This window comes from Eretmochelys imbricata, chromosome 1 (genome assembly GCF_965152235.1).
Source record: "Eretmochelys imbricata isolate rEreImb1 chromosome 1, rEreImb1.hap1, whole genome shotgun sequence".
Taxonomy (NCBI): domain Eukaryota; kingdom Metazoa; phylum Chordata; order Testudines; family Cheloniidae; genus Eretmochelys; species Eretmochelys imbricata.
The window spans coordinates 23,347,189-23,363,252 of record NC_135572.1 but is presented as its reverse complement, the minus strand read 5'-3'; the positions used below and the strand labels follow the sequence as shown (position 1 = coordinate 23,363,252).

Sequence of the window (16,064 nt, the reverse complement as noted above, 5' to 3'; positions counted from 1 at the left end):
CTGTTCTGGGTATGTTTCTCCCAGTTATCAGCCTTTTACCCACTGTTCTCAGGTGTTTTGATGCTTGATTATAGCTTGTAACTTGTACCATCCAATGTGCGAAAGAGTAAATATTAAAGACATTTCCCCCCCGTATTCCTTCTGAATGCTAGTTGTTTTATCGAGCAAATAAACTGGCTTCTACCTGCAAGTTTGAAAGTTAAGGTTTTAAAAAATAATCTAATTCAGATTTTTTTCAGGTCTTTTTAATGCAGAACACTGTACCGTGCGATGCATATATTATTCTGTCTTGCACCTCCTTATTAGCCTGTTTTCTGTTTGTGAAAACTAGTGTATATGAAATGAACAGTCAATAGTACTGGCTTGATTCAGGGAATAGTGCAATTAGGTGTTATGCAAGTTTCTCACACAAATTGCATATTAACCTCCATTTGATTGACAACACCTTGTTACTCCAAATCTGGGTCTCTCCTGAGCAGAGATGGTGAATTGCATCAAATCAGGTGGTCTTGAAACATTTGAGATGTGGACCAATGTTTGCTGAAACCTCGGACTCATTTTCACTTGTCGTCTGAAGTCTCCAAGTTCCAGAGTTGTTTTTAATACATTTTCCTTTAAAAAGTGTCCCAAATTACTTAAAGTCTTACCCATTCCCTTTCTGTCCATGTGTTCTCTTTGTTTCCCATTCTCCTTGTTTCTTCCAAAATTTCACTTAAAATCTAGGAATTATTATATAGCAACTTTGCTGTCCAACATTTTCTGATTCTGGTTCTCTTGGAAGAAATTTCACCTGGTATGTGTTAACATGCATTCTAACTTATTTAATAAAAAATCCCTCAGATGTCTGAAATTAACCAAGACCCCTCATGCTAATATAGGCAGATGCAATTTGAAAAATGAGACATTAAGGTAAATTAAAAACTACATCTCTAAGTAAATTAGTGCTGGCAGCCATATAACCCTGAAACTATGATACTCTCACATTACACCAATAGTAGATTGGGGCTGGTCATTATTTGAAAGGGACATTTTCAGGGAACACTTAGGAGTAGCCATACTTAGAGGTGGGGATGAAGTAGGATTCTAAGTCAGCACTGCTGAACCAACATCCCAGTGACATGTTAGGGTGCATTGTGTTTTTAGAAGTGTCACTTCTCAAATGAGTCATAAAATCAAGGCCTGTCCATGAGTAGTCATTAAAGTTCCTGTGTCACTTTTCACAAGTAGCTTGGGGTAAAATCCTGGCCCTGTTGAAATTAATGGGAGTTTTGCCATTAACTTCAAAGGGACCAGGTTTCACTCTTGGTATCCTAGCTAAATTGTAATTTGGGAAATCATGTTCTGACTGTCTAAATTTCCCCCTGCAGTTTCAGCTGGATCTAGTGTATTTCACATTCTGTTCTAAACTGTTTTGTATCATGCTGTCTCACCCCAGAAGAAGCAGTGGTCAGTGAAGCAATTCCCAAATAGTTTGTATATCATAATGTTATTTTTTAAATGTTCACTGTACTTTTGAAAATTTATTTTACAAAGCAACTTTTCTTTATAAGTTGTTTGAGTTCAGATTTAAAATTATTGGGGAAGAAAGAAGCTTACTGCTTTTATTAAAATGATGACAAAATGATCTATTACATCTTCTTTAAATGAGTATTCTTTTGAGCATTTTGTGTCCTGAAAATCTCTTACTTCACAAACTCTGATGCTGTCTTGTATAGCTTTGCAATGCTCTGAAGGGGTTATTCAGCTCTCAGAAATTGCTAGATAACCATGGACCTGCTTTCAGCATCACTGCTCAGCCGATAATAGTTTGTTCTAATAATGTAATGTTCCTGTCTTGTCTCTGGTTGATTATATTATGACTCAACACATCCTGTTTGGGGAAGTTGTGTAAGGGTATGTCTACACTGCAGTGTAAGACAAGGCTCAGACTCAGGATCAAACCAAAACCCCCTTCCATCTACACACAATTCTGTTTGACTCAGGCCAGCTAGCCCTCTGGGTCCCAGGATGCTGGGCAGGGGCAGGTTTGAGCCAGTCTCCCACAGGGACTTGGGTCCAAACTCCATCGTTTTGCAGTGCAGAGGGAGCTCAGGCTCGGGTCCTGAGAGTCCACCAAAGATATTACACAATCCCATGAGATGCTGTTCCTTGTCCTCTGTAGCCCAAGGCTGGCCAATTGACTCCTAGAAAACAGAAACAACCATCTGGTTCAAGTACAGCTGCTCAGCGTTTAACCCTTCCATTTTATTCTGACTGCTGAGCTCCAAGCAGTATGAACAGTCTCCTGTGTTTGCAATGGCCACTGAGGAGAAGAAGTCGTTTGCCAAGTACTCTGCTACCTGGTCAAGGGACCATAGCCAGATTTTGGTTAATCTCTGGTGCGAGGCGTGCAAAACAGTTGACTTTAGTAAGAGTTCCAGGAATGATCATGCAAACCAGGAAATAGCAAAGAAGCGGCAGCACTGGGAATTCACCGGACCAGTGAGCAGTCCTGGGAGTGGATTAAGTGGCTCAAGACCAACTACCTGAAAGCCAGGAATGAGAACCACACCTGCCTCTTTTACAAGGATGTTGAATGGGTGCTGGGCACTATGCTGAGCACTGAGCCAGCAGCGGTTAATGATAACCTTGTCAGCCAGGATTCTGACTCCAGAATCTAATGTAGGACTAGAGGGGAGCCAACAGGCACTGGATCAGGCTTCTGAAGTGACTCTTGTGTTCACATTGGTGCCTAAGTAGGCTTTGCTGCCAGAGCAGCTGCAGCATATCCTGGGGCCCTATTTGGAGGAGCTTTTTGATGCTCTCTGCTGCAGGAACAGCCTGCTGTGAAACTGGCAGCAGCAATGTAAGAATCAAAAGCAGCCCCTGAACCTGGTAAATGTCTGGCTCCATGTTGGTTATTGTTAATATGGGGTGGGACGGATTTCCAGCTTATGCCCCAATGTAAAATTTATTACAAGCTGCTGACAGCAATGTGTATCTGCTAATGGCGGATTGCACACCAGCGCCTTGACATTACCCCTCTTCCTCACCATGTGGAATTCAAAGTGGAGACCGGGAAGCTCAAACAACAGTGAAACAAGCCTTTAAACTTATTTTTTCACGAGAAACTCACACATTATTACAAAGATGTGCCAGGGTATTTAAACTAAGAACCCTCCCTTTTAGTATGGCATGGCATACAAATTGGCCACACCCCGGGTGGTTTTGATTTAAATCAAATTGATTTAAATTTGATCAAATTGATTTAAATAACTAGTCAGAAAGACTCGATTTAATCATGGATTTCTACATAAAAGTGCATTCTTTTTGGTTGTTATAACCTTAATACATACTCTTCACAACTCAGAGATAGACGTAGTTTTCATTTTTAAGAACAGAAGTACTTGTGGCACCTTAGTGACTAACAAATTTATTAGAGCGTAAGCTTTCGTGGGCTACAGCCCACTTCATCGGATGCATAGAATGGAACATATAGTAAGAAGATATATATATAGATACAAAGAAGGTGGAAGTTGCCCTACAAACTGTAAGAAGCTAATTAATTAAGAAGAGCTATTATCAGCTGGAGAAAATTTTTTTGTCGTGATTCATAGACTCATAGATATTAAGGTCAGAAGGGACCATTATGATCATCTAGTCTGACCTCCTGCACAATGCAGGCCACAGAATCTCACCCATCCATTCCTGCAATAAACCTCTCACCTATGTCTGAGCTATTGAAGTCCTCAAATCATGGTTTAAAGACTTCAAGGTGCAGAGAATCCTCCAGCAAGTGACCCGTACCCCATGCTGCAGAGGAAGGTGAAAAACCCCCAGGGCCTCTTCCAATCCGCCCTGGGGGAAAATTCCTTCCCAACACCAAATATGGCGATCAGCTGAACCCTGAGCATGTGGGCAAGACTCACCAGCCAGATACCGAGGAAAGAATTCTCTGCAGTAGCTCAGATCCCACCCCATCTAACATCCCATCACAGGCCTTTGGGCCTGTCAAGGTTCCTTCCCCACTCTGAACTCTAGGGTACAGATATGGGGACCTGCATGAAAGACCCCCTAAGCTTATTCTTACCAGCTTAGGTTAAAAACTTCCTCAAGGTACAAATTTTGCCTTGTCCTTGAACCCTATGCTGCCACCACCAAGTGTGTTAAACAAAGAACAGGGAAAGAGCCCACTTGGAGATGTCTTCCCCCCAAAATATCTCCCCAAGTCCTACACCCCCTTTCCTGGGGAAGGCTTGATAAAAATCCTCACCAATTTGCATAGGTGAACACAGACGCAAACTTTGGATCTTAAGAACAATGGAAAAGCAATCAGGTTCTTAAAAGAAGAATTTTAATTAAAGAAAAAGTAAAAGAATCACCTCTGTAAAATCAGGATGATAAATACCTTACAGGGTAATCAGATTCAAAACATAGAGAATCCCTGTAGGCAAAACCTTAAGTTACAAAAAGACACAAAACACAGGAATATATATTCCATTCAGTACAACCTATTTTACCAGCCATTTAACAAAAGGAAATCTAATGCATTTCTAGCTAGATTACTTACTAACTTAACAGAAGTCCTGAAGAGCATTCCTGATCTGTTCCCGGCAAACGCATCACACAGACAGACAGAGCCTTTGTTCCCCCTGCCTCCAGCTTTGAAAGTAACTTGTCTCCTCATTGGTCATTTTGGTCAGATGCCAGCGAGGTTATCTTAGCTTCTTAACCCTTTACAGGTGAAAGGGTTTTGCCTCTGGCCAGGAGGGATTTTATAGCACTGTGGCCAGAAAGGTGGTTACCCTTCCCTTTATATTTATGACAGGGCCTATCTACCATGAATAGTTAACGATCAATTAATTGCCAAAATCATGTCATCCCATCATCCCATCTCCTCCATAATTTTATCGAGTTTAATCTTGACCCAGTCTGGGTCATTACACATATTGTAATCTATTTCCTCATGTTAAGTATCCTCACACCTTCTTGTCAACTGTCTAAATGGGCCATCTTGATTATCACAAGAAAAGTTTTTTTCTCCTGCTGATAATAGCTCATCTTAATTAATTAGCCTCTTACAGTTTGTATGGCAACTTCCACCTTCTCTGTATCTCTCTCTATATATTCTTACTATATGTTCCATTCTATGCATCCAATGAAGTGGGCTGTAGCCCATGAAAGCTTATGGTCTAATAAATTTGCTAGTCTCTAAGGTGCCACAAGTACTCTTGTTCTTTTTGCAGATACAGACTAACATGGCTGCTACTCTGAAACTTTTCATTTTTAGACGGTAAACATTATACATTTTTAAAGTGATTTATTTTGAAAACTTTTCAGATTAGTTCTACAGCTATATCAGAAATTGAATGAATGTTTGGTTATTTCATTTATCATAGGTAATTGAAGCAGATATTTATGAAGTCATTGGGAGGTGAACTATCTCCAATTCAACAGGTTAATCATTAATAATATGCTGTATTAGGAGGAGAACATCACCAGACAGACATTTAAATTGTTTTATTTAACTAAAACAACAATGTTACGTATTCTGGATTTTTTTCTTCAACAGCAAACATATAATATTTTAACAAAACAAGTATATTAATTTTTGAAGTTAGTTAAACATTCAAGATTTTTAAAATCAGGTTTGTTTTTGTTAAAATTGTTTTGAACTAAAATAGTTAAATGAAATATTTAAAAAACAAAAACAAAAATTAAATCGACTATGTCAGCCAGGTCAACATGAGAAACTTAAAATACTGCCTTTTGTAGCTACTCAGTTGTCTTCACCTTCGTTTTCCTGTTTGTTCATAATCTGGAAAAGAAAAACAAGCTTTCCTGCTTTCAGAGTGGTAGCTGTGTTAGTCTGTATCAGCAAAAACAACGAGGAGTCCTTGTGGCACCTTTAGAGATTAAAAAATTTATTTGGGCATAAGCTTTCATGGGCTAAAACCCAGACAGGACAGTCTCTACACAAAAGAATAAATGGACACAAATCAGACATCAAGAATTGTAACATTCAAAAACCAGTAGGAGAACTCTTCAATCTCCGTGGACACTCAACAACAGACTTAAAAGTGGCAATTCTTCAACAAAAAACTTCAAAAACAGACTCCAACAAGAAACTGCAGAACTGGAATTAATTTGCAAACTGGACACCATCAAATTAGGCCTGAATAAAGACTGGGAGTGGATCGGTCACTACAAAAAGTAATTTTTCCTCTGCTGATACTCACACCTTCTTGTCAGCTGTTGGAAATGGGCCACCTTGATTGCATTGGCCTCATTAGCACTACAAAAGTAATTTTCCCTCCTTTGGTATTCACCCCTTCTTGTCAACTGTTCAGAATAGGCCACATTCACCTTAATTGAATTGGCTCATTAGCACTGACACCCCCCGCCACTTGCTAAGTCAACTCCCATCTTTTCATGTGCTATAATATATATTCTGCTTACTATATTTTTCACTCCATGCATCTGATGAAGTGGGTTTTAGCCCATGAAAGCTTATGCCCGAACAGATTGGTTAGTCTCTGAGAGCCACAAGCTTTCCTGCTTTTTCAGGTCCCAAACGATTTCTCAATTTGGAATGAATTAGTCCAAAGGAAGAAAATATTCTTTACACACCAGCAGAAGAAACTACTGCTGTTAAAAGTGAGATTATCACTTCAACTCTCTCTGAATCCAAGTGCTTAAGTGACTTCCACCAGTTCACTGGTGTGACTTTCTTTAAAACATCATCAGCAACCATATATTCCTTGAATGGTTCTTATTCCTAAACTGGGTCTCTTTCATGGCCTGCTGCCATTATAGGTTTTCCCTTCTAGTGAGAGAATGGTGTGGTAGATCTCAAATCAATGAAGGCTACACTCAGAAAGACCTCAAGACTTCAGGAATATGCTGCTTAAACAGTTTCACTTTTGTTTCTACTGCCTGTCCCTCCCTTCTCACATTTATCTCCAGACTTCTTCTCCTTTTCCAGATCTATTCCATCCCCAACAATCTTCTATTCACTGAACTTTTTGAAACTTTGCACTTTTAGAGAGAGGTAAGGGATTGACCCTGTGTACACAAATTTGCAGAGAGACAATAGGGTTAAGGTCTGTTATTTCTCACCTCTATATATTATTTATTTATTTATTTAAAAACATTTTTGCTGTTGACTAGTATGTTATCTCTGGGGACACAAATCCACAGTTTGAGGACTGCAAAACTAAGCATCTCTGATGGTATCTTCTAGCCTGAGCACTGAGTCCCATTGGGTAGATAGAAAGATTAACCTAAATAATCTATACAGAAGCCCCTGGAACCCCATAAAATTGGGTCCCTAATCCATGAACTATTGGAACTCATTTAGAAAACCTTTCTTAAACGTTACATGAATATATTGTCTCATACTATAGAATTAGAATTTATAATCCCTATTCCGTGATGAAATATCTTTGAACTATACTGTATCTTTATCTTTCGATAGGTTTTTTCCTCAAAAAGGATTTTATCAAAAAAATCCAATTTTTTTTATGTTTTTTAAAAAAATCATTGATTTTTATCCACCCTGGCCACATCACAATGTAAGGAACCGCCTGTAAACACTAATCTGTCCAGTGGGGTGTTGGGAAGGCTAAATGTAGTTCATGGGTGACAAAAGCAATGTCCAAAGTACAGCTAGGGGGTTGTATGTATTCCAGAAATGTGCTGGTGGGGAAAGGGGATGGCTGTGTAGTTCTTTGAGGGTCCACATAATTGTATGTGTTTTACATGTAGTCCATGGGTAGATGCATTCACAGCAGGCTGCCTCAGAAGCCATAGGGAGGCAGTAATCCATGTGGATACTAACACAGCATCCTTTTGATTTCCCCATGAATTTTGACCCAATTCTGAGTGCTGATAGCTGCAAATCTTTGGTAGTAGGAACTTCAGATACGTAGGCAAATTTTAGAGAAGAGCTCTTTTTCCTGGTTCACCTCTGTAGGTCACTAGCCCACTTCACTCGTATATGTGGTGCGCAGTCATCTTGAGTTTGAAAACCTCTGTGGCATACATGACTGGCTTGCTACCAGCAGCTCGGAATAAGTCCCTTTGCCGTTCAGGAACCTCCAGTTTTATGTCCTCCAGAATATGGAATTCCTGAAAGGATAGAGAAGGCTTAGATAGTAAGCCATGCCCCCTCTCGCCAAATATCAAAAGTGGTGTGCAATTTTTGAAGAAGAAGCAATTGTAAATTTTAATTTACCATTGTTTGTGCACTGGGATATTTCAATTGGATTAAACACAGTTGTGTTCATGGAGCTTTTGGGAACTGAAGTGTTCCCTTCACAATGTGCTGAATCTCAGTTTTATAATGTATCATTTTTTGGCCTTGGGGTTCCACAAGGCACTCTTCTTTGTGGATGCACTGAACCTGTTCTGAAGTACTAAGACAATAATGCACTGTTTGATGACTGCTTTTAGGACTTTCAACCTCTGCTGGTCCTTCCCCCTCAGCAGCGTGGCCACACTCCAGCAGGTCCTAGGAATTCAGAACTGTCATGGGCCGGTCCAAGTGGAATCGTTTCCATGATGAATTTAGGTTGGACATTCTGAACAGGGCCAACAAACAGGTGCAATACCAGAGGGAGAAGGATTCATGGTGAGTGGAAAGGCACAGGCAGGCTGCAGAGAGAGAGAGAGAGAGAGGACAAAATGGCAGTGCGTGAGAGGAGGCTTGCAGCACAGTTTCTGAAGCAGGAACATCGGCTGGGGAAGGAAGATAGAGCACGGCAGAAAGACCTGTTCAAGAGGCTGCTTTTGATTATGGCTGCAAGAGTACAGGCTCCTGTTGCATCTGTGCTATATGCAGAGTCCCATGCACAGTACCATGTGCAGCCCAGGAACACTTTGAACAATTCCATGGTTGGCTGGCCCATGCAACCAGGACGTAGCAGCATCTGGACAGGGCAAATGTATCCCCTCCGTGCTTCAGCCCTGTCTGCAGGCTTCAATCCTCTGCAGACCTCCAGCCATGGGCAGTGGTGCCAAGTGTACACTAAAAGTGCAAGAAAGGGAAAGGAGAATGGGGGACCAAGGGACACACAACATTAGGGGATGTATTTGTTGACACTAGTTTTGCTGTTTGCACTGTTCAGTGTTTGGTTTATGCACTTTGTTTTATTAATGGTTTTGATACTGGTTTATTACTGGTGTTTTGGTGTGCTAATGGCAGCTGGACTGCCTGGCAATGGTTTAGTACTGTGTTTTTTGTAAAACATCTATGTTCACAAATAAAGGCTTTTATTTTATTAAGAAAGTTTATTTAAGAAATTAAGAAAGCATCACATCATATAATGTGTATTTCATATAATAAAGATAAACACATGATCATGGACTATTGGGAAGTTGTATCTAAAGTTAAACACAATTTCTCAATACATTTATTTACATAAATGCGTACGGTAACCACATAGTTTTTGCCACATGCCTGCTCCCCATTTCATAAGCAGTCATCTCATCTATAAATAAATGTATGACAATCAACCTATTTCATTGTATGATGTGACTATGTCATTTACTGTAAACATTGTACAAAAACATTCATAAGAGTACTATTCTCCCTCTTTCGTTCACCTATGCAAGCACATAATGTGGGAGCACAGAGCATACCTGATTTCTGTTGCTCGGGTGCATCCTGCTCCAGCTGTAATAGGTGCATTTTCTGGTTGAGTGTGCAGATCCAGCAATCCATTACTGTCATAAGTCCATTAAGGGCAAATGGATCACCTTTGCCTTCACAAAGATTGTTAAGAGTGCAGTAAGTCACAATAATGTGGACAGCATTGATGACACTGGAAGCCAATGGGTCTGTAGACAGCCCAGCAAAATTTTAGTCTGTCAAATGCACATTCAACCACCATTCTGTACCTGCTGAGTGTGTGATTAAACCTTCTTTTGCCAGGCCCTCTCATATCATGCTGTGGTTTCATAAGACAGGGCAAAATGGGATATATGGGGTCCCACCCCCAAATAGCAGGGGGGACAGTAACTATATTTATGAACAATGTTGTATGGTGGAAATAGTGTTCCTGTCTATGAATGTAGATTCCTGATTGGCAGAAAACCCTGAAATCGTGAACTTTTCCTGTGCAGCCCACGTTGACATCCATAAATTGGCCTCTGTGATCCACAAGGGCCTTCATAACAATGGAGTAGTACCCTTTGAAGTTTATGTTCTCATGCTCCTTGAGGAGGGCAAATTATGGGCACATGAGTCCCATCAATGGCTCCAGCACAGTTGGAAATCCCATTCTCTCAAAACCAGGAATTAGTTCAGGACTATTGCTTATGCCCACCATCACATGCTTGATTGCCTCAGAAACCTCCACCACCACAATTGGCTTTCCAATACCAAACAGGTTAGCAACAGACTGGTAGCAGCCTGGGGTAGCCAGCTTCTAGACGGTTATAGCAACCCACTTCTGAATTGGTATGACCATCTTCATGCACGTATCTTGATGCTGGAGGATTGGGGAAGCTGCTTACAAAGCTCCAGAAATGTAGCTTTCTTCATGCAAAAGTTCTGGACCCACTGTTGCTCATCCCGGTTTTGTATGATATGTTCCCGCCCATCTGTGCTTGCGACCTTTCACCAGAAACACTGATCTATTTAGGGGGCATCAGCAGCTATACTGAGGGTCATGAGCAGCATCAGCCAGGTCAAGTCTTCCACGTCTGTATCTTCCTCCTCTTCCATCAGGTGCCTTCAGTAGGTCAGAGAAGGCTACCAGTGTGTCCACCAGCTTTTCATGGATCCTCTGCACATTTCCTGAAACAAGAGTGAAAGCCCAAGCAAGAGAAGCTCTTGGAATGGTGACTCCTCCATCTTGCTGGCCCTGGTTGCCAGGAGCACGCAGACTCAAAATGTGGTTTGGTCGGCTGTCATGTGTGGGATGGACAGTCAAGTTTATCCTATACTGCACCACAAACCAAGGTTCTCAAGTGGCTACAGCTGGGGACTGTGCTAGGAAGACTGATATGGTGGTTTGACTTGGGTCTGCATCCTGTAGTGTGGATGCTGGAGCCTGGGTTTGGGACCTGGGTCCAGAATTAATAAACCTAGGGTCACCAATAAGTGTGGATGCTGAAGCCCTGGGCTTACAAACCCGTGTTCAGCAGACTCGAATCCTACTAGCCCTCGGCTAACATTGCAGTGAAGACATACCCTGAGTAGAGTCTTTCTGGGTAAGTCTACACAGCAAAAAAAGTCCCATGGCAGTGAGTCTCAGAGCCCAGGTCAACTGAGTCAGTCTCGTGGGGCTCATGCTGCAGGGCTAAAAGTAGCAGTGTAGATGTTTGGGCTTTGGCTGGAGCCTGGGCTCTGAACCTCAGCAAGGATGGAGGGCCTCATAGGCTGCCCGGTCTCCAGCCTGAACCCAAACATCTACACTGTTATTTTTAGCCCCCTCAGTGCCGGTCCCACAAGGCTTACTCAGTTGACCTAGGCTCTGAGACTCACTGCTACGGGTTTTTTTTTTTTTTGAGGTGTACACTTACCCTCTGAGACTGAGTTTGAATTAACTGCATCTTGCTCCTAGGGTTACCAATCCTTCAGGATTGTCCTGGAGTCTCCGGGAATTAATGATTCATCTTTTAATTAAAGATTGTCATGTGATGAAACCTCCAGGAATACATCCAACCAAAATTGGCAACCTTACTTGCTCCTGTAGTATGAATTAATCTCTCAAAAAATCAAAAAAGTTTTTTTTATTTTGCCTCTATATACACATGAAATGGCTGTACTATGTTGGTTAGGGGGTGTGACTTTTTTTAACAGAAATAATTATGCTGGTGAAAGCCCTAATGTTGAAGCAGTTATATTGGTATGAAAGTGCCTACATTCCTTTCTGTAAAGGAATAAACTCTCATGGTATAAAGTACTTTTATGACAATGTAATTGACTCCACACTGTGGGGGAGGGGGGAGAGGGTTGTACTGCTTGAAGTACCCCAGTATAACTCAAGTGATACAAGGTTTGTTTATACACAAGTCTGTAGAGGGGAAGCAAAGTCCAATCCTGCTATCCTGTAAATACTGTAGGATCAGGCCCAAGGTGACAAATCAACAAAACTGTATCACTTCAAAGTATGTTTATGGGGCCTAACCTACTATTGCGCTGTATATTGTGTAATTTTTTACAGCAGTGTAAAATGAGTGTAAAACAGTTTAACTCTGATTATGTCCACTTCATACACAATCTGTATTGGTGTAAATATCTGCACAAGGTATGGGCATAGCGTGTATATGGAAAAATATGTACAATCAACTCTTTAGCCTCATGTGTACACAAACTGTGTGTTTAGTTGTACAATTTTTACCTGCCAAATTGAAGCTGAAATTTCCCCTATTTCTCCTTGCCAATACCAAACTTCAATGATTCGAGAATTTCCCTATAAAAATTTAGATCACAAGCACCTTTCAAAAAGAAAAAAAGAAAAGAGCATTTTCCTGTACTGTCTGTTTTAGTTGTTTGACGCCATCAATTCCTGCAAGGGAAGTGCAGATCTCTGATAGGTAGATCTAGACAGAGCTGATTTTAAATATATTGGGGTGAAATCCTGGCCTCACTGAAGTCATGATAAAACTCCCACTAGTCTCAACAGGGCTAGAATTTCACCCCTTATTTTTAAGTGTAAAATCTGTTGTAATTTTAAGATCTTAATGTTTGTTCTTGTACAAAAACGGTTCAATGTATCTTTAAGGACAAACCCATGGGGACTGATTCTCCACAGAAAGAGGTAATTGTGCACTCAGCTACCTAGTGTTGCATGCTCTGTTACCCATTTGTGCACATAGATATATGTATGCAACTAACTTTCTTTTAGTCTATAAATTTTATCTAAACTACAAAAATTTGCAGAGGACACCAAGTTGAGAGGGATTGCAAGTACATTGAAGGAGAGGATTAGAACATGCCCTGGATAAATTGGAGAATTGATCTGAAATCAACAAGTTGAAATTCAATAAAGACCAGTGGAAAGTGAATAAGGCAATGTGATGCAGTTCCAAATAAGCCTAAAGTAATTCTGGGTGTATGTGAGTCAGAGTTTGTAGAGTTAGACTCTGTTCAGTTTAATGTTTGGCTTGTATTTAGTGTTTTAGTTGAATATGTTAACTTAAAAAGTAGTTACCTTAACATACAAGCCGGGGAAAGGGAGGTGGGGGAGGGTGACAAAGCTAGGAATTTGAAAGCCTCGGGAAGTTAGACAGTTCCAGTGTGGCATGGATATTGTCCAACATAGGCTTGTGTAGAGTTGGAGATGGATTTTTAGTTGGTCCATTTAATTCATGCAATGGATATTTAAGCCCAGAACCTGTTGGAATTTTAGGTTTATTTATTTAATAGGCTGTTTGGATTTGCTTGAATTTGTTTTCATTGTAAACTTGGAGTAAAATTGATTCATGGCAATCTCAGGAAGGAATGACGATTGCTGGGCTGTTTCATGATCATACATTTATATAGTAAAGTACTCATTTATTTTGGCTGCCAAAATGTAAACTGTCTAATGGTGGGAATATTCTCATTCTCACCCCACATACCCTATGAATCAGTTCTTTATGGAAACCACCACTCAGCCTTTCTTCTGATCTAGTGAATATATTGAAATTCACCTGCTGACATTTGTGTTTAATCTGACAGCTTATTATGACAGGTATTGGGGTGCCTTTCTGAACAACCAAACTGCAGTCCAAACAGTCCTACACCATGCCAACATAACTTGAATGTCTTAGCTTTCATGCTTCTCAAACTTTCAAGGTGCTCAGCTCCCTCAGTGTCTGTATAATTGGGAGATGAGGGCATTTAGCACTTTGTAGGAAGTGCGCCATACAATGTAAAAGTCAGGCATATGTTATTTAATACTGTGACAGGGTCGGGCCAGATGGCTATAGGAGAGTAATAGAAGGCAGATATATTAGCCCCAGGCTAAGTAGGTCCCTTTTCCATGGGTAAGGTAACACGGAAGGTTCCAGAACAATCAGGAGCCTTCTGGAGACCATTAAGACAGGCTGATTAGAACACCTGCAGCCAATCAACAAGCTGCTAGAATCAATTAAGGCAGGCTAATCAGGGCATCTGGGTTTTAAAAAGGAGCTCACTTCAGTTAGTGGTGTGCGTGTGAGGAGCTGGGAGCAAGAGGCACTAGGAGCTGAGAGTGAGAACGCGGACTGTTGCAGGACTGAGGTGTACAAGCATTATCAGACACCAGGAGGAAGGTCCTATGGTGAGGATAAAGCAGGTGTTGGGAGGAGGCCATGGGGAAGTAGCTCAGGGAGTTGTAGCTGTCGCACAGCTGTTCCAAGAGGCACTCTAGACAGCTGCATTCCACAGGGTCCTGGTCTGGAACCCGGAGTAGAGGGCGGGCCCGGGTTCCTCCCAAATCCTCCCAACTCCTGGTCAGACACAGGAGGAGTCAAGCTGGACTGTGAGTTCAGAAAAACGGCCAAGCTGAGGGCTGCCGTGAAGCTCCAAGGCGAGCAAATCCGCCAATAAGCGCAAGACCCACCAAGGTAGAGCAGGAACTTTGTCACAATACTTAATTATGGAAGCACCCAGAGATGCTGAACAAGATTGGGGCTCCATTGTGTTATACAAACACATATGAAGATACAGTCCGTGCCTCAAAGAATTTATAACCGACAAAATTAGACATTAGAGCGAAAATTGTCTCTTGGATCACCAAGTTCATTTTCAGCATCATTACAAATTTCCACATTTGTCATCCTTGTCTTTTCAGAAATACATGGTGTTTGTTGGTGATGGTTTCATGGCCGTTGTTGGCATGTTATAATAGTATCACACATGACATAATTCCAGATGATAACACAGCACTCCACAGACTGATGTACAAACTAAAATAGACATAGGAGTCACTTCATCCACCACTGAATTGCTGCCACTTCTGGGGGAAATGGCAGCAAGTTGTTTAACAGTGCACTGCAACTCTATGCCTCAGTTTAGGACCGGAAGTTAAAATATTCTATCAAAGCTGGGCAGGGAAATTAGGCAGGCACGTCATTATCTGAGCTGTAATTTGAGCAGATTTAGGGGGTAAATAGCCTGGCTCATATAGAAAGTACTCTGAATAACTTAAAGTAGTCAGAAGCTCAGTTTTTCATAGAAGCAAAAGACAGCACAACCAGCAGCAGAGTTACCCCAAACTTTGGAATGGACAGAGCAGCAATGACACTTGTACTGACTTAGCACTGATTTTAGAAGCTGTATTCAAACCTCTAGACTGCTTCTCACACACATCTGTCCCCAACTGCTTTGCAAACCATGTAGTTATAACTGTACTCCAAACACATTGTAATCCCTTTGCAAAAATATGTGCTTTGTTTGTCACAACACCAAGCCCAGCCAGGTTTCAAACCTTCTTGGTGTTGTCTGGATTGATTAAAAGTGATCTGTTTTAATCAATTATATTTGAAAGGAACTCTTGCTTTCATTAAGCCCAAACCCTTCAGACATTGTGAGCCTCACCTAAATGGCTCTTGCATTTAACTCAACTGCAGGAAATATAGTTATTGACATCATAGCTTTATTAGTTGTGCTACAGAAGAATCATATTGCAATAACCTGGGATAATATATAATTACGGAATGAGCGTGTGCAAACTTTGCAGGGCTAGCTGCACAGTTCCCAGAGGAGTGGTACAAACATCTCAGGAATCTTGACACTAGGGGCTTGATTCTCCACTACCTTGCATTTTGTATAGCCATTTACATCTGTGCAGAGTGACTATAAAATGTTGCCATTCTGATTTGGTGACATTTTATACCCACTTCACACTGACTTTGTGTAAATGACTCCACAAGCTGCAGAGCAGTGGAGAATCAGACCCCTTGTTCTTTAAACTCCCACAGAAAGGCTGGATTCCTATTACTGAGTCAACATATGAGTTCCATTCTGTCATGAAGCACACTTTTTTGCTGGAAAGATGGATGGCAACTTAATGGAGAGAGGGAGTAAATTTCAAATTCTTGGAGCCCTGCCTTCCTTTATGTCCATACTCAGAAGGGAGGGAATCAAGCCTTGTACTTTCAACAATTAA

General features: G+C 41.1%; 1 protein-coding gene across 1 annotated transcript in view; it reads left to right on the top strand.

Annotated features, from left to right (window-relative positions):
* Positions 1-16,064, top strand: part of DLG2 (discs large MAGUK scaffold protein 2) — a 1,498,860-nt gene that overhangs the window by 10,583 nt on the left and 1,472,213 nt on the right. The window lies entirely within an intron of this gene.